The sequence below is a fragment of the Bos taurus genome, chromosome 12 (genome assembly GCF_002263795.3).
Source record: "Bos taurus isolate L1 Dominette 01449 registration number 42190680 breed Hereford chromosome 12, ARS-UCD2.0, whole genome shotgun sequence".
Classification (NCBI taxonomy): Eukaryota; Metazoa; Chordata; class Mammalia; order Artiodactyla; family Bovidae; genus Bos; species Bos taurus.
The window spans coordinates 42,080,729-42,100,518 of record NC_037339.1 but is presented as its reverse complement, the minus strand read 5'-3'; the positions used below and the strand labels follow the sequence as shown (position 1 = coordinate 42,100,518).

General features: G+C 41.7%; 1 long non-coding RNA gene across 1 annotated transcript in view; it reads right to left on the bottom strand.

Moving 5' to 3' along the window:
- Nucleotides 1–206: 206 nt before the first annotated feature.
- The window catches only part of LOC132346715 (uncharacterized), a 44,842-nt gene continuing 25,258 nt past the window's right edge, over nt 207–19,790 (bottom strand). The window contains exon 3 of the long non-coding RNA XR_009496628.1: nt 207–400. This is a non-coding gene — a long non-coding RNA (uncharacterized lncRNA). The remainder of the gene's footprint in view (nt 401–19,790) is intronic.

Sequence of the window (19,790 nt, the reverse complement as noted above, 5' to 3'; positions counted from 1 at the left end):
AGCCCAACCCTGATGTGTGTGTAATGTGAGTTAATATGCCACAGCCACACTGCCATCTGCTGGAGAAGGATGGAATAAAAATCAGATATTAGCTTCCATTGAGGGGTTTTTGTGCGTATGTGCGTGTGTGTGTGGCTGTGGTAGTGGTTGGTGGAATGAGAGCGGTGTTAATAAAACACAATGTACTATTTTTTATGAGCCTTAAGTTAAAAATAGCTTTTATTTAAAAGATGATTCACCAAAGAATGAAAGTTTGAAGTCTCAAATTGCATCCTTAGATTTCTAAGTTATAATGAAAAATATTCCAGCAAAGTCTCTTAAAAATACTCAGTGCTTACCTATCCTAACTTGTGATTCAGTTGCAGTGGTGTGTAGTTGCGACCATTTCAGCAGAATTTTCCTGTTAACATGAGAATTTTATTGAGAAAAATTAAGTTAACTGGATCATGCTAAACCAGAATTTTATTACATTTCTGTGAACATTCTATATAAGTTCTACCAGAATGCATAAAATAACCCAGAAATCATATGATAGACATTTATGCTCACATTTTTGCTACTAAAAGCTAGTATATTTGACATATATATCATGTTAGAAAAATACAATCATATAAGTATTAAAATAATTATTCACTATGCATATAGGTTATATTTTATTCTTAAAACCATATATATAATTTGCTAACATGAACAACCTCAGATATGCAGATGATACTACTCTAATGGCAGAAAGTGAAGAGGAACTAAAGAGCCTCTTGATTAGGGTGAAAGAGGAGAGTGAAAAAGTCAACTTAAAACTCAATGTTAAAAAAAAAAAAAACACTAAGATCATGGCATCCAGCACCATTATTTCCTGGCAAATAGAAGGAGAAAATTTAGAAGCAGTGACTGATATCCTCTTCTTGGGCTCTAAAATCGCTGTGAATGGTGGCTATAGCCATGAAATCAGAAGACAATTGCTTCTTGGCAGGAAAGCTATGACAAACCTAGACAGTGTGTTGAAAAGACGAGACATCACTCCACCAACAAAGGTTCATATAGTCAAGCCTATGGTCTTCCCAGTGGTCATGTACTGTTGTGAGATCTGGATCGTAAAGAAGGCAAAGTGCCAAAGAATTGATGCCTTTGAACTGTGGTGCTGCAGAAGACTTCTGAGAGTCCTTTTGACACTGAGAAAATCAAACCAGTCAATCTTAAAGGAAATTAACCGGGAATACTCGTTGGAAGGACTGATGCTGAAACTGAAGCTCCAGTGTTTTGGTGAGCTGATGTGAACAGGTGATTCATTGGGAAAGTCCCTAATGCTGGGAAAGATTGAGGGTATAGGGAAAAGAGGGCATCAGAGGATGAGATGGTTGGATGGCATCACTGATGCAATGAACATGAACTTGGGCAAACTCTGGAAAATGGTGAGGGATAGGGAGGCCTGGCATGGTGCAGTCTGTGGCATTGCAAAGAGTCAGACATGACTGGGAGACTGAAAAAGAGCAGCAATACTTTACTATCTATCATCATATTTAAGATCAGAAGGACATATGTACAATTGGGCTAGAAACATATCATATATAATATTTTAATATGTAATATTATCCATTAAAGTACCCAGAACAAGATTTGGGACTGCCCTATGTACTCCTGTGGAACTCCAAAATTGCAACTAGTTGCTGATGCAATTTTGAACAGAAGAAAGTTGGATCCCACCAAAAAAAGATACCCACATCCAAGGGCAAAGGAGAAGCCCCAACAAGGTGGTAGGGCAGGCAAAATTGTGTTTAGAGTCAAAGCCCATACCCACCAGAGATGCTCAGAGGACTCAAACAAAACCTTGTGTGCTCCAGGACCCAGGGACCCTACAAGAGACGGAACCACACCTGCCTTTGAGTGAGTGTTTCCTGCAAAGTCACAGACCAGTAGGGGCTGCCATGGGGATGAGGGCTCTGGCTGCAACAGACCTGGGAGGCACTGCATGTGGCATAAATCCTCTTGGAGGATTTATTAGCCGCACCATAGATTCACCAAGCAGAAGACCCTCAAACTGGAGAACAATTATATTAAAGAAGTTTTCACATTGTTGCAAATGTTCTAGAGCCCACAAGACATTCCCCAACCTGGGGATCCAGCAAAGGGACTGAGAACCTTCAGGAAATTTGACTTTGAAGACCAGTGGAATTTGATGCAGGATTTCCAGAGGACTGGGGAAACACTCTTGGGAGGGACAAGAAAAACTTTGTGCACACCAGAACCTAAGAGAAAGGAGTAGTGATCCCACAAGAGACTGAGCCATACTTGGCTGTTAGTGTTCAGGAATCTCCCATGGAGGCATGGGGTTACAATGGCCTGCTGTGGGGTCAGGGGCACTGAATACAACAGACCTGGGAGCCACAAGACATGTTGGCATGAGTCCTCTTGAAGGAGATCACTATTACTGCCACTGCCCCTACCATAATTTAGCTTCATATTGAACTACAGGGAAGGAACACAGACCCACCCATCAATAGAAAATTGATTTAAAGCATCATTGAGGATGACTCTGCCCATTAGATCAAGAACCAGATTCTCCCAGAGCCAGTCCCTCCCATTCAGAAGCTTCCAAAAGTCTCTTATCCTTATCAGTCAGAGGGCAGACAGAATGAAAGCTACAATTACAGAAAATTAACCAAACTGATCACATGGATCAAAGTCTACTCTAACTCAATGAAACTTTGAGCAATGCTGTGTCAAGCCATCCAGGATGGATGGTTCATGGTGAAGAGTTCTGACAAAATATTATCTATCGGCAATGGGAATGGCAAACCACTTCAGTATACTTGGCTTGGGAACACCTGAACAGTATGAAAAGGCAAAAAGATATGAAACTGAAAGATGAACACCCAGGTTGGTAGGTGCCCAAGGCTGAGCCAAAGCAAGAACAACAACCATTGTGGATGGGACTGGTGATGGAAGTAAAATCTGATGCTATGAAGAGCAATATTGCATAGGAACCTGGAATGTAAGGTCCATGAATTGAGGTAAATTGCAACTGGTCAAACAGGAGATGGCAAGAGTGAACATTGACACTTTAGGAATCAGTGAGCTAAAATGGACCAGAAAGGGTGAATTTAATTCAGATGACCATTGCATCTACTACTCTGGACAAGAATTCCTTAGAAGAAATGGAGTAGCCCACATAGTCAACAAAACAGTTTGAAATGCAGTACTTGGGTGCAATCTCAAAAACGACAGAATGATCTCTGTTCATTTCCAAGGCAACCATCCAATATTACAGTAATCCAAGTCTATGCCCCAACCACTAATGCTGAAGAAGCTGAAACTGATTCTATAAAGATCTGCAAGATCTTCTAGAACTAACACCAAAAATAGACGTCCTTTCCATTATAGGGGGCTGGAAAGGAAAAGTAGGAAGCCAAGATATACCTGGAGTAACAGGCAATTTTGACCTTGGAGTGCAAAATGAAGCAAGGCAAAGGCTAACAGAGTTTTGCCAAGAGAACACACAGGTCACAGCAAACGCCCTCTTCTGAAAACACAAGACAGAGATGACTCTGCACATGGACTTCACGGATAGTAACAATTGAAATCAAATTGATTATATTCCTTGCAGTCGAATATGGAGAAGCTCTATATAGTCAGCAAAAACAAAACTGGGAGCTGACTGTGGCTCATATCATGAACTCATTATTTACCAAATTCAGATTTAAATTGAATAAAGTAGAGAAAGCCACTAGACCATTCCAATATGACCTAAATCAAATCCCTTATGATTACAAAGTGAAAGTGACAAATATTCAAGGGAATAGATCTCATAGACAGAGTGCCTGAAGAACTATGGATAGAGGTTCATGACATTGTATGTGGTGCAGTGATCAAAACCATTGCCCCAAAAAAGAAATGTGAAGGGGCAATATGGTTGTCTGATGAGGCATTAAAAATAGCTGAGAACAGAAGAGAAGCAAAAGGCAAAGTAGAAAAGCAAAGATATATCCATCTGAATGCAGAGCTTCAAAGAATAAAAAGAAGACATAAGAAGAGCTTCCTAAATGATCATGCAAAGAACTAGAGGAAATAAATAGAATGGGAAAAACTAGAGATCTCTTCAAGAAAATTAGAGATAACAAGGGAAAATTTCATACAAAGAAGGGCACAATAAAAGACAGAAGCCGTGTGGATCTACAGAAGCAGAAGTTATTAAAAAGAGCAAAGAATATACAGAACTATACAAAGTGATCTTAATGACCCAGAAAACTACTATGGTGTGATCACTCACCTAGAAATAGATATCTGGAGTGCAAAGTCAAGTGGGCATTAGGAAGCATCACTACAAACAAAGCTGGTGGAGGTGATGGAATTCCAGTTAAGTTATTTCAAATCTTAAAAGATGATGCTGTGAAAGTGCTGCACTCAATATGCCAGCAAAATTGGAAAACTCAACAGTGGCCACAGGACTGGAAAATGCCAGTTTTAATGCCAAAGATTGTCCAGACTAATACACAATTGCACTCATCTCACATGCTAGCAGAGTAATGCTCAAAGTTCTCCAAGTTAGGCTTCAGCAGCATGTGAACCCAGAAGTTCCAGATGTTAAAGTGGGAATTAGAAAAGGCAGAGGAACCAGAGACCAAATTGCCAGCATCTGCTGGATCATAAAATAAGCAAGAAAATTCAATCAAAACAACTATTTCTGCTTCATTGACCATGCTAAAGCCTTTGACTGTATGGATCACAACAAAATGTGGAAAAGTTTTCAAGCGATGGGAATACCAGACCACCTTACCTGCCTCCTGAGAAATCTGTATGCAGGTCAAGAAACAACAGTTAGAACTGGACATGGAACAACAGACTGGTTCCAAACTGGGAAAGGAATATGTCAAGGCTTATATGCTTACCAGGGTCCAGCCCCAGTTGGATCCAGGGATTCCCTCAGGAGGAAGGTGTTGGCGATTAGAATAGCACTAGCTTAATTAAATATTAATTAGAGATATAAAGAGTGGTTAAATAGGGATAGCTCAGTGAGAAAATTCAGTGGAGAAAACAGGATGAATAACTTGGTTTACGTGAAAAACCAATAAAACTCCAAGACAAGGAGTTTGCGTCACCTACATAGGCCGCAGGCGTCCTCCAAAGGAAACACTAAGGCCTCCCAGGTCAGCTCTTAGAAGCCCAGGCAAAATTATTAGGCTTGACGAGCCTCCATGCTCCATATGGGAATTCAGCCAGAAGGTGAGAGAAAGAACGACATGGGGAGACTAAGCTTCGGTTAGCAAGGCCCATAGCTCTATTTTCAACAGGGGCTTTTATACCCTAAGTTGCACATAGAGGCTAATAGGAGGTTGAAATCATGCAAAGTCAGCAGTCTTTGATCCTTATAGAAACCAGGGTTTCTTTTCTGCAAACTTACCATATACAAATGGTTTAGGTGATTTACATCATCTTCTGGCCAGAAGGCCTGTTAACATTTTATGACTCTGACAAAGGTTTGTCAACCATAAGACTTATTTTCTCTAAGAGTAATTATTTTAAAGTTTGGCACCATCCTCCACAGGTGTTAGATAAAGTTGCATTCCTATAGGGCAGAGGTGCAGTGGGTTTACAACAAAGGAAAGAATTTATTACCTTAAGGGTCTAAAGTTGTTAACACCAAGGCCACTACTTATTTTTTCTACATACCAACTATATTAATTAATACACTTCCAAGGAAACAATACAGGGGATGTGGAAATTTTGCAGCAAGCATTGGCTCAACAATGAAATCTTCTACTATTTCTATTCTGACAATTTCTAACTCTCCAAGAGGCTCTATACTATTTGAATATCTTAAGCTCCCCATGCCTCTCTTGCCTGGGAGACTGTAAACAATCATATGCATACCTGTAGGAGTCCGGGTAAACCTGTCAGGCAAGTTAGAGAGCCATCTGAAGGGTTTATGAACTAAAACACTCTTGTCATGCCCAGGAACTTTATTAACTGGAGCTGTAAGTTAACTCTTTTTCAGAGAGAGAGATGGTAGTGGGGGACAGCCCCCCATAAAGTCAGAGGTGTAGGTGAGAGCACAAAGCAGTAAAGTAGGCAGATTCTGGTTTTGGGGGTAGATGCTCGAGAATTTCCAGGGGGACTCCTGAGGCTCAATCCCGCCTTTGTGTATGTCGAGCCCCCTTACTCATGACCTTTGCCATGGGCGGAGTTCCTCCGCTGGCTCCCGGCATAGGCTGACTCTGCTTATTTAACACATATGCAGAGTGCATCATATGAAATGCCAGGCTGGATGAAGCACGAGCTGGAATCAAGATTGCCAGGAGAATTATCAATAACTGCAGATATGCAGATGACACCACCCTTATGAAAGTGAAAAAGAACTAAAGAGCCTCTTGATGAAAGTGAAAGAGGAGAATGAAAAAGCTGGCTTAAAACTCAACATTCCACAAACTAAGATCATGACATCCAGTCCCATCACTTCAAGGCAAATAGATGGGGAAACAGTGGAAATGGTGACAGACTTTATTTTCATGGGTTCCAGAATCACTGCAGATGATGAATGCAGGCATGCAATTAAAAGACACTTGTTCCTTGGAAGAAAAACTATGACCAAGCTAGGCAGCGTAGTATAAAGCAGAGACATTACCTTGCCAATAAAAGTCTGTTTAGTCAAAGCTATGGTTTTTCCAGTAGTCATGTATGGATGTGAGAGTTGGAGATTAAGAAAGCTGAGCACTGAAGAATTGATGCTTTTGAATTGTGGTGTTGCAGGAGACTCTTATGAGTCCCTTGGAATGCAAAGAGATCAAACCAGTCAATCCTAAAGGAAATCAGTCCTGAATATTCATTGGAAGGACTGATGCTGAAGCTGAAGCTCCACTTTGGCCCCCTGATGTGAAGAACTGACTCATTTGAAAACACCCTGATCCTGGAAAAGACTGAATGCAGGAGGAGAAGGGGACTACAGAGGATGAGATGGTTGGATGGTATCACCAACTGATGGACATGAGTTTGAGGTAGCTCCAGGAGTTGATGGTCGGGGAGGCCTGAGGTGCTGCAGTCCATGGAGTTGAAAAGATTCAGACATGACTGAGACTGAACTGAACTGAATTGAAAGTAACCAGGGGATTTTAGTTAGATATAACAAGTTTCCAGGATTCACAGCTGTCAGTATAAACGTGTTATTAGAAAGTATGGAAAAAGCCAAAGAAGCAACATATATATAAATATGCAAAAATCATTATGGCAACAATTTTGAAATTCTTTTACTTTCAGTGGCTGAACTGAACTGAACTGAGTCCCGGCCACATGGCTAAAAGTCACAATCTAAGGTAAATGGTTTCAGTAAAGGTTATAAAGCAATGCAAATATATTTAATGCCATTGTATTGAATAGCAGTTAAAAATAGTTAAAATGGTAAGTTTGACTTTATATATATTTCTCATGATAAAATTTTTAAGCCCCTTTGGTGAAAAACATTACAAAGATTATTTTATAAACACTACACCAGTTTGCATTGTGGAGGTTCACAGATGAGCTCTTCTGGATAGGATGTTTTTGTATTATCTTAAATTAACTGTGGCCAGGGGCTTCTGTGTGCATTCACAGCACTCTATTCTAGAAAACTAACATATCTGTAGCTTCTAAAGCATATATTTATTTATTATTTGACAGCTTGAAAATATCCCAGGAAGCAATCCAGGTTTTATTATATTCTTTCCTAGCACCACATTTGCTCTTTAAAAAAATAATAATAAATATATTTTATTTATTTATTTATTTATTTATTTATGGTTAACGTGTGATGAAATAAAGGCCCAAGAATTTAAGTCAATGTCAAGAAAATTAAATTTCTTTATCTGTCAAACGTCAACTCTTCTCTTATCTTTTATAGATAATATCCAAATTTTGGTAAACAATCTTTAGGTGATACACAAAGGTAGTAATAATAGTTCAAGAAATTACATAAAAATGGAGGTTATTTTTAGCTTTCCTAAGGAGATTGGTTTTATAAACTGCTAATGCTATCCTTTCTGAATTGCCCATTAATAGTATCTGAAGTATTAGTGTTATATGTGAATATCTATACATTAAATATTTGTTATTGAAATTTTCTACAGATCACTGTTTGGCAATATTACAAAGTTGAACATGTCCATATAGAACATATGCATGATTATAGTAGTAGTGTTAGTCCCTCAGTCATGTCTAATTCTTCCTGACCCTATGGACTATAGCTTGCCAAGTTCCTCTGCCCATGGAATTCTCTAGACAAGAATATTGGAGTGGGTAGCCATTTCCTTTTCCAGGGGACCTTCCCAACGCAGGGATCAAACCCAAGTCCCCTGCATTGCAGGTAAATTCTTTACTGTCTCAGCCACCAGGTAAGCCCCGTCATAGTAGTTCTTCAAACTAGAGAGAGATCCCTAAAATGTCTTGAGTTAATCATAATTTATCATCCTCTTTTAAGTAGAAAATAAATTTATAAGCAAGATATTGACCAACTCATAATGTTACCAAGTCCAAGCTCGCTCTGTTCATCACATGATTGGCCAGTGAATCTGAGAGATTAGGTGTTGAGTCAAAGAAGAGATTTTAATCGAGGAGCTTGTAGACTGAGAAGATTGCAGGCTAGCACCTCAAAATAACCATCTTATTGGGGTTTGGATGCCAGGTTCTTTTATAGATTAGAGATGAGGGGAGGTGAGGAAACTAAGTAAAAAGGTCATTAAACTTACAAACATCTCCTAGAATGGCAAGCTTCAGGCAGGGTATGTGTTAATTTTTTCCTTTTTGCCATCCACAGGTGGACAGCTTTATGAACAAAGGCACTTTAGTTTAACATTCAGGCAGAGGGTCAGGTTCCCTGAGGCAAACCATTCTATATGTTTATAATAACAAAAGCAACAAAAAACCAGTCAAAGAAACAGTTCCAACATGGAGTCAGAATTGGCTTCCTCCCTGCAACAATAGATTCATCAGGCAGCATGAAAAACCAGCTTTAGAAAAGGCTGAAACCAAGTAATCTCTGGTAAAGGTAGTAGGAAATATATGACATTTCAAGAGAAGTGTTGCTACTGAAAGGATAATTTCCAATCAGTGTTGTGTTTTATTTTGTAGTAGTGTAGGCTGCTAATTTCATATCCAATAGCTTTGCTCTCATTCTTAGCTAAGGACGCTACTTTTTTTTTTTTTTTAATACTAACTAAAAATCTTTATAAATGGGATAAATATAACATTTTCCAGCCTCTGTCACATTCATTATAATCATGAAACTATGTTTTTAGCTAGTTAGATATTGTCGACTGAAAAAAAAAAAAAAAATATATATATATATATATATATATACACACACATATATATATACAGCCTAAAAGTTGAGACTAGTGTTTTATTCAATGGATTTTCTGAGGACTCAAGCCCGGGAGGCGTCCTCTCAAATGGCTCCTGGGTACAGTTCTTAAAAGATAAGAGAGGGGTCAGAATGTATAAGAGTTTTTTGCAACCAAAATACAGGTCATTGAAACATCAACAGATTACCATTATTTAAAGAAAATTAGACATCTCAAATATTTTTGATATATCTCAAGAATTTTGTGCTTTTTCATATACGGGAAGAGGAAAGGGTCTGATTTCACTAAAATTGCTTCTTTGATATGCAGCTTAACCATCTAGGACAAGTATCCTGATTTTCTTCACCCTTGTTGGGGGAGTGTGTAATCTCCTCGGTTCTGTCTCACCACAGCAAAATTTAAAGCAATGGACAGACCAGTGTTACAGCTTAGTTTTATTTGGCAAGCAAAAGAAAATACATCCTCAAGCCAACTCAAAAGAAGGTAAGAAAAGAGAAGCACCTGGCTCGCTCGCGCTCGTGCTCTCTCTCTCTCTCTCTCTATATATATATATATATTTATATTTATGTTTTTATATGGCTCTTCTTTTTATATGTTTTTTTCCCCTCCCTCTGAGCCTGCCCATTGTAAATTGGGCTAGCCAGGAGAGTTAATTGCTTCACCTGAGGTTCTCACTCTGGTCCTTGGACGTTCCTTTGTTCTATTTTTGCAGGCTTTCCCTTTCTTTGTCTTTTAGCCACCACCATCCTGGACTACTTTTTTCCTATTTTAACTACTTCACATTCCCCTCCTCAAAAGATGGGAGGCCAATTCTTTGGAAATAGGGGTGTAGAGATCTCTCTGGCTACTTCCTGCTGAATTAGGAAGGTGAGGGGCATTGGGCCTCCTCCTTTTGCTAGTCTCAAGGCTCAGAGTCCTTATAGTACTGCCCATCTAAGGGTGAGGGACATTTTCCATGGTTGGCTGTAGTTTTATATATCCTTATTGAACTGCCACTGCATGTTGTAGCATGTTGACCTGGGCAGAGACAAAATGGGTTAGACAATCAATAATACATGGAGCAATCATAAGCAGTGTCAATATGGTGATAACAGGTATTAGTAGGGGCATTAACCAACACTGGAATGCAAAAGTAGGAAGTCAAGAAACACCTGGGGTAACAAGCAAATTTGGCCTTGGAATACGGATGAAGCAGGGAAAAGCATAATAGAGTTCTGCCAAGAGAACACACTGGTCATAGCAAACAACCTCTTCCAACAACACAAGAGAAGACTCTACACATGGGCATCACCAGATGGTCAACACCAAAACCAGACTGATTATATTCTTTGTGGCCAAAGATGGAGAAGCTCTATACAGTCAGCAAAAATGAGACCAGGAGCTGACTGTGGCTTAGATCATGAACTCCTTATTTCCAAATTCAGAGTTAAATTGAAGAAAGTAGGGAAAACCACTAGACCATTCAGGTATGACCTAAATCAAATTCCTTATGATTATACAGTGGAAGTGAGAAATAGATTTAAGGGACTAGATCTGATAGAGTGCCTGATGAACTGTGGATGGAAGTAGGTGATATTGTACAGGAAACAGGGATCAAGACCATCCCCATGGAAAAGAAATGCAAAAAAGCAAAATGACTGTTTGAGGAGGCCTTACAATTAGCTGTGAAAAGAAGAGAAGAAAAAGCAAAGATATAAGCATCTGAATGCAGAGTTCCAAAGAATAGCAAGGGGAGATAAGAAAGCCTTCCTCAGCGGTCAATGCAAAGAAATAGAGGAAAACAACAGAATGGGAAAGACTAGAGATCTCTTCAAGAAAATTAGAGATACCAAGGGAACATTTTATGCAAAGATGGGCTCGATAAAGGGCAGAAAAGGTATGGACCTAACAGAAGCAGAAGATATTAAGAAGAGATGGCAAGAATACACAGAAGAACTGTACAAAAAAGATCTTCATAACCCAGATAATCATGATGGTGTGATCACTGACCTAGAGCCAGACATCCTGGAATGTGAAGTCAAGTGGTCCTTAGAAAGCATCACTATGAACAAAGCTAGTGGAGGTGATAGAATTCCAGTTGAGCTCTTTCAAATCCTGAAAGATGATGCTGTGAAAGCGCTGCACTCAATCTGCCAGCAAATTTGGAAAACTCAGCAGTGGCCACAGGACTGGAAAAGGTCAACTTTCATTCAAATCCCAAAGAAAGGCAATGCCAAAGAATGCTCAAACTACTGCACAATTGCACTCATCTCACACACTAGTAAAGTAATGCTCAAAGTTCTCCAAGCCAGGCTTCAGCAATATGTGAACCGTGAACTTCCAGATGTTAAAGCTGGTTTTAGAAATGGCAGAGGAACCAGAGATCAAATTGCCAACATCTGCTGGATCATCGAAAAAGGAAGAGAGTTCCAGGAAAACAAAACAAAACAAAAATATCTATTTCTGCTTTATTGACTATGCCAAAGCCTTTGACTGTGTGGGTCACAATAAACTGGAAATTCTGAAAGAGATGGGAATACCAGACCACCTGACCTGCCTCTTGAGAAACCTATATGCATGTCAGGAAACGACAACTAGAAATGGACATGGAATAGCAGATTGGTTTCAAATAGGAAAAGGAGTACGTTAAGGCTGTATATTGTCACCCTGCTTATTTAAATTATATTTAAAGTACATCATGAGAAACGCTGGGCTGGAAGAAGCACAACCTGGAATCAAGATTACTATGAGAAATATCAATAATCTCAGATATGCAAATGATACCACCCCTATGGCAGAAAGTGAAGAGAAATTAAAAAGCCTCTTGATGAAAGTGAAAGTGGAGAGTGAAAAAGTTGGCTTAAAGCTCAACATTCAGAAAACGAAGATCATGGCATCCGGTCCTATCACTTCATGGGAAATAGATAGGGAAACAGTGGAAACAGTGTCAGACTTTATTTTTCTGGGCTCCAAGATCAGTGCATATGGTGACTGCAGCCATGAAATTAAAAGATGCTTACTCCTTGGAAGGAAAGTTATGACCAACTTTATAGCATATTCAAAGGAGAGATATTACTTTGCCAACAAAGGTACATCTAGTCAAGGCTATGGTTTTTTCAGTAGTCACATATGGATGTAAAAGTTGGACTGTGAAGAAGGCTGAATGCTGAAGAATTGATGCTTTTGAACTATGGTGTTGGAGAAGACTCTTCAGAGTTCCTTGGACTGCAAGGAGATCCAACCAGTCCATTCTAAAGGAGATCAGTCCCGAGTGTTCTTTGGAAGGTATGATGCTAAAGCTGAAACTCCAATACTTTGGCCACCTCATGCAAAGTGTTGACTCATTGGAAAAGACTCTGATGCTGGGAGGGATTGGGGGCAGGAGGAGAAGGGGATGACAGAGGATGAGATTGTTGGATGGCATCACCAACTAGATGGACCTGAGCTTGGGTGAACTCTGGGCATTGGTGACGTACAGGGAGGTCTGGAGTGCTGCAATGCATGTGGTCGCAAAGAGTTGGACACGACTGAGAGACTGAACTGAACTGAACTAACAAGCTCCAGATTCTCCCTCACCAGGAGAAGGATCCCTCAGAGAGATTGTAGCCACCTCGAGAACTCTCCAGCTCATTCTTTGAGATCCTGTAGGATCTGAATCGTTTTCTTGAGGACTGAGAGACTTTCTTTAACTTAGTTGAAGCCATTTACCCAGAAACAACATGTCTCATTTTATATGGCTCAAATCACTCCTTGTTCAGGGATCAGGAGGTCTATCTCTTGTCTATTTTACAGGACAACCCCTGCCCAGCTGTGTTGGGTCTTTAGAGCTATCCTGAGAAATGTTATCCCCAGAAACTTAATTTTGGGGGTGTTAGTTAGAATGGCACTAATCTGTAGCCCTCAATACACCTGTGAGCCCCTGAGAATTCCCAGGGGCTCACAGGTGTATTGAGTGTCCTCTTCTGTTTTCTTCCATGGCTTGACTCATGAGTAGTGAATCCAGGAGTCATGTCCTGGTACCTTGACTGCTATAGGGGTAGAAAGTATTACAGAGTAGGGACCCTTCGATGTGGGCTGGAGTTGAGCCTTTGGGGACACATCTTTCCAGACTTTAATTAAGACTTGCGTCCCTGGAGCATATAGTGGTGGCTTTTTAGAATCTTTTGGATCCTGGTTGACACCCACATGCGTATAGGCTGTTGGAATTGCCCAATGGCCATTGTATAAGACCAGAATGTCTGAACCTCTGGATCTAGCAAGAGGTCATTGACATAAACAAAAGGTCTCCCATATAGCATCTCATAAGGACTAAAACCAAGATGTTCCTTAGGGGAAATATGGGTTTGGAGGAGAGCTATTGGTAAAGCCTCCTTCCATCCCAGAAATTTCTCCTGGGTTATCTTTATTTCTGAATTTAAGAATTGGTTGACTCTTTCTACTTTTCCTGAAGACTGAGACCTCCAAGCACAATGGAGATAATAGGTAATGCCCAATGATTTAGAGACCCCTTGGGTGACTTTAGAAGTAAGTGATGTCCCATTTCCACTTTGTAATGACCTGGGCAGACCAAATCCCATGATGATTTCATGGAGTTTTTTTTTTTTTTTTTTTTTTTACCACCTCCTCAGCCTTCTTAGTCTGGGTGGGAAAGCCTTCAATCCATCTTGTGAATGTATTTATCATGACTAATATGCCCTTCAGAATTACTAAAATGCCCTTCAGGAACTGGCATCTGGGTGAAGTCCCAGATCTACCAGTTCTCTCCTGGGTAGGTCCCACTTCATTAAATGGTCTGGGCCAGCTGTGGTCTTTGAACTCCTTAGAGGTTGTTTAATTGACAAGCAGGACAAGAGAAGACCACTTGTCTTATAGTCATTTGGAGGCCTGTCCCTTTGAAGGACTTTTTTAATAATCTTTGGAGGGCCTTCTCCCCAAAATGAGTGGTAGCATGTAAGGAGCTAACCAACTTCCACTGGAGGTTCCCAGGCAGAAAAAGGATTCCCTCCTTTTGGAACCACCCCATATGATTTTCTTGAAGACCCTTCTTCTAGCTTTAAGAGTCTCACCTCAATATATGAAGGAGTTTCTGGCAAATTAGTCTGGGAAACTAAGGTGGCAACCCCTATTAGGTCATTGTTTTGTAATGCTGCTCTCTTAGCTGCCTGACCGGCTGCTTGGTTCCCTCATGCCTCTTCTGTGCTACTTTTTTTGGTGTCCTTTACAGTAGGTGACTGAAATCTCAGTGGACAGATGAACTGTGAACTGCCTCCAAGAGCCTAAGAATTTGATCAGCATGTTTGATTGGGGACCCTCAGGTGGTCAAGTAGCCTCTTTCTTTCCAAATAGCAGCATGTTCATGTAGCACAAGAAAGGGATGCTTGGAGTCCGTGCAAATGGCTACTCTTTTTTCCTTTTCCCAGCTCTAAGTCTCCAGTCAGGGCTATGAGCTCAGGTAACTGGGCTGAAGTAACTGGTGGCAAAGGTTTAGCTTCTATGGTCTCAAAATTGGAGACTACTGAATATCCAGCTCTCTCTCTCTCTTTTTTTTTCCCTTCCTAAACAAAGCTGTTTCCATCAGTGTGCAAGATTTCCACAGGATTGGTTAGAGGATCTTCTGACAGTCCCTCTTGGGGTTTTGTCCAGTGGTCCAAAGTTTCTAGGCAAAAGTTAAAGTGGAGAGAGCCTTTGGGGGTTACGCAGAAGGGTAGCTGGTTAAGAACCTCACAAGGGGATATGGTTAGGCCTGGATTTTCCATCATCACTACTTGATATCTGAGGATCCTTTGATCAGACATCAATAAATGGCCTCTCCCATTCAAGAGTTGTTTCACTTGGTGGCTGGTAAAAATAGTTTGCCCCCAAGACAGAGTTTTAAAGCATCTTCTATTAGGACTGCAATAGCTGCAAAGTTTTGAAGGCAGGGAAGGATCTCTCCACAGTAAGCGAATAGGACACTCAGGGGCCACCAAAAACTGTTGGGAAAATATTTGTCCATCCCAGCAACAAAGAAGTGTTCATGTGAATCTTTTTTAATTGCTTTTCCTGTAACACCCAAAATGGTAGTTTTGGAAGGAGAAGGCTCTAGAGGTCAGGACAGAGAGATTAGCCGATGTGTCAACCAAGAAATTGTTGGACCTACCTGCCACATCCAGTTGTGCCCTTGGCTCCAGCCCCATGATGGTTATCCATGATAGGCAGGCTGGCTGGAGCATGCCACTTCAGTCCTGTTGAACCATAGTGAGGGAAGGCTTGGCACTTGACCTTGAGGCTGTTATGTCCCAAGGGCAGGCTGCTACCCAATGTCCCAATTGATGGCATTTGTAGCAAGCCATTTTAGGAGACTTGCCATGGTTTGGATACTCTTTGGCCCAATGTCCTGCCTTGTCTACAGATTAGGCATTTGTCTCGTACCTGTCCTTCAAGGATTCACCATAGGGCTTCCCTGAAGGGCGGCCAGCATTTCCTTTTCTCCTTTTCCTGGGCCTTGGCTTCCCTCTCCTGTTCTCTGTTACAAAAAGTATTGGTGGCTGTCTGAACCGTCTCATCTAAAGAGGCAGCAGGGTCCTGCTGCTGCAGCTGTTGTAACTTTATCCTGATGTCTGGTGCAACTGGGGCAGGAATTTGTCCTTTAAAATCACCTGTCCCTCGTCAGAGTCTAAGTCCAGATTGGCAAACTTTTGGAGGCCCTCATTTAGCCTTTCCAGAAAGGCAATGGGGTTTTCATTGGGCTCCTGAATTATTGCTGAGACCCAGGCATAGCTGATTACTTTTTGCTTCACTGCTTTTAGTCCTGCCTTTAGAGAGATCAGAAAAAGATCCCTTTCCCAGATGTACTCAGGTTTATTATAATTTCAGTTAAGATATGAGGAGGGGGGCTGCAGTTTCCCATACTGGATATTTATTGCTTGATATTCGAAGCCCTGTAGCATACCTTTGGTCTTCCTTTAAGACCCTAGCATACTCAGGGTCAGATAAAGTTTGACTAAATATAGCCATGATGTCCTTCCATGTCAAGTCAAAGATCAAGGTAATGTGTTGGACTGTATCTATCTATTTGCCTGGATCATCTGTATAACTTCCCAGGTCTTGTTTGATCTTAGTTCTAAGAGGGAGAAGGGCCTATGGACCCGGGTTGGTCTAAATTCTCCTCCAGTTTCAACTAAGGGACATACTTCAGTTGGCTTTGGTGGAGGGGGTGCTTCTGAATATTGGAGCATGTTTGGATACAAGGAGGAAGTACCAGGCAACTTGGGAGCCATGGGAGGTGAATCTTCATGGAGGGCGTCCTTCTCTTGGTTGTCTGTGCCTAACACCATTTGCCTAATAAATGGTGGCAAATTTAGGTGGCAACCTAAATCTGGGTTGGCAAATTTAAGGCTTTTAGGGCATACAGCAATCCCATATTTAAGACAGTTCCTTCATATCTCTTAGTGGGAAGAAAATTTGGACATAGAGGATCTCTGTTCATTTCCCTTGTCTTTTGCAGAATAAGTCTAGCTGCAGGATGGTATTGTAATTTAAACTCCCATCCTCAGGCCAGTGTTCCTTGTCACCCAGAGGACATCATGGCCACACTGTAACACAGAAGGATTTTAAGTGACTTCTCCTTAGAATTAGAGGACTGAACAGCTTCCAGTTATCAAGGATGCATCTCAAGGGCATCTGTTGGGAAGTAGGTTGATTATTTCCTATCTGAAAGATGGTGATGACAGGGAGGAAAAGAAAAAAAAGAAGAAAAACTTAATAGGACTCCTATTTTATGGGTAGACTTCCTTAGGGGTGAGTCTTTTTGAAGCTTGTCCTACTCAGTACTGTTGCGATGGTCACCAGGAGAGCCAGGCATCTCCTGGTCAGGGTGCAGATCCCCAGGCAGGCTGAGGTGTGACAGCCTCCTAGAAACTGAATCCCCGGGCAGGTCAGCCTTCCGAGAATTGGGTCCCTGGGCAGGTCAAGGCATGTCGACCTCCTGGGACTCCTGAACTGGTAGATCCCCAAGCAGATTGAGGTATGACAAACTTCTTAGAACAGATCCCTAAGCAGGTCAACCTCCTGGGACCTCCAGACTAGAATTGGGTGTCTCCAAGGTCTCCAGCCTGACCAGTGCTGGGTAGGATTAAGGGGTTGTAATGGAGAAGGCAATGGCATCCCACTCCAGTACTCTTGCCTGGAAAATCCCATGGATGGAGGAGCCTGATAGGCTGCAGTCCACGGGGTCACTAAGAGTTGGACACGACTGAGCGACTTCACTTTCACTTTTCACTTTCATGCATTGGAGAAGGAAATGGCAACCCGCTCCAGTGTTCTTGCCTGGAGAATCCCAGGGACGGGGGAGCCTGGTGGGCTGCCGTATATGGGGTCACATAGAGTCGAACACGACTGAAGCGACTTAGCAGCAGCAGCAGCAGCAATCTTAACTCATTGCTGGTTTGTGCACTGTAGATGGGAGTAGATACCATGATGTAAAGCAACCTAAGCCTGTGCCCTAAGACTGGGAACCTGGTGATAAAGCCAAAGCTTTATCCTCTTATTTCTCTGAGGGAATGTGAGTCACTGATTTCCTCCCTCCATAAGAGGAATTTAGAGTGTTTCCAATGGTAAACATTTCATTGTCATTGACCCACTTCAGGTAATAACAGAAGTAATGACAAAGTAGTGAGTTATCTGGTCCTGTTAGGGGTATTAGGAGTATTTTAATAAGTGAGGTGGATAAATGTTGGCTACAAGGGGCAGGGTCCTGGTTGTAGGAGTTAGTAAGTGGCTTAAGAACAAATTGATAAGTGGCAATAGACCAGATGTTCCATAAAAGTAGAGAGGAGATTTGATTCGGGGATATGTTTGTAACTTTAGGAGAAAGGTGGCAAGGGTTTGGCCCTGCGGAGCTAACTCTCAAAGTGGGAGACATTATTCCTGGAAGCCCAATTTCCCTTGAAGAGATGTCATCAACAGATGGACTCCTAGCAGGCATTGTGTGCCTGTCACCCACCCTAGTGGATGCACTGAAAGATTCTATTGTTTCACATGTTGTAGGAAACATGGAAGATGAAGGCCTGAATATCTAGAGGGATTGGATACTATACAGTATTTCCTTCCCCAGGGCCAGCTATTTTCTGGTTATCCCTGCAGAAGATTGTAGAGGCAACAATGTGGGCCCAGGCAGGGCTCAGGAAAAGAGAATGAAACAGGAGGGAAGGGGGGCAGGACACAACATTTGAAAGAATGGCACAGCCCAAGGGCATAACATAAACTGATTAAAATCAAATGGGTCCAAGATGACAAGTCAAAGCCAACAAAACCTTGATCCTCAATCTGCAAGCTAAATGACACACTCAGATGCACCTTGTTAGTTCCAAGGCACTACCAAAAGACCAAGGAGTGGATGGTTCCCCAATTGTTGGAATAATCCTTCCACTCATTAGCATATGAAATCACCCAGCCAGTGAAAACTAATCACAACTCATTCCATGGCACTTGCCCTGTGATTGTCTACACCCTGTGGAGTGTGCTTCTCTCTGCTGCTGCTGCTGTTGCTAAGTCGCTTCAGTCGTGTCCAACTCTGTGTGACCTCATAGATGGCAACCCACCAGGCTACCCCGTCCCTGCGATTTTCCAGGCAAGAACACTGGAGTGTGTTGCCATTTCCTTCTCCAATGCAAGAAAGTGAAAAGTGAAAGTGAAGTCACTCAGTCCTGTCCGACTTTTTGCAACCCTATGGACTGCAGCCTACCTGGCTCCTCTGTCCATGGGATTTTCCAGGCAAGAGTACTGGAGTGAGTTGCCATTGCTAGCTGTGTCTATCACTGAATTTTTTGCAATGAGACATAAAGAGCCTGACCTTAATTAGGTCCCCAAGCCAGGCACCATGGGGTTTGGCCAGGGCTCAAGTCCCAGTTGGATATGAGTGAATAAGCATAGCACAGAGTCCTTGCCACATGAGTTTGAGTCCTGATGTTAGGTAAACTGTTTCAAACACAACTTTCAGAAACGGAAATGTTAGGTAAGTAGAATAGGGAAAAGGAGTCCAAAATGGTGGTGGCTAAAAGACATGGAAGGGAAAAGCCCAAGAAAATAGAACAAAAGAAGGTCTGAGGACTGGAGTGAGGACCTCAGGTAAAACAAACACTCCTGGCTGGCCCAATTTACATAGGACAGGCCCAGGGAGAGATAAACATATAAAAAGAGGACCCAAAGCTCGCTCTCTCTGTCTCTGTCTCTGTCTCTCTCCCCCGCACACTGGAGCGCTCTTCTCCTCATGTCTTTGGATCAACGTGCCCTCATGCTTCGAAGATGGATTTTCCTGCTATCTTCTAAATAAAAGAGCTGTAACACTGAGCTGTAACACTGATTTGTCTAAGAGCTATAACATGGTCAATTCGAGACCTGAGAGCTATAACACAGTCTATCCAAGACCTGAGAGCTGTGACATGCTGAAAGTGAAGTCGCTCAGTCGTGTCCGACTCTTAGCGACCCCATGGACTACAGCCCACTAGG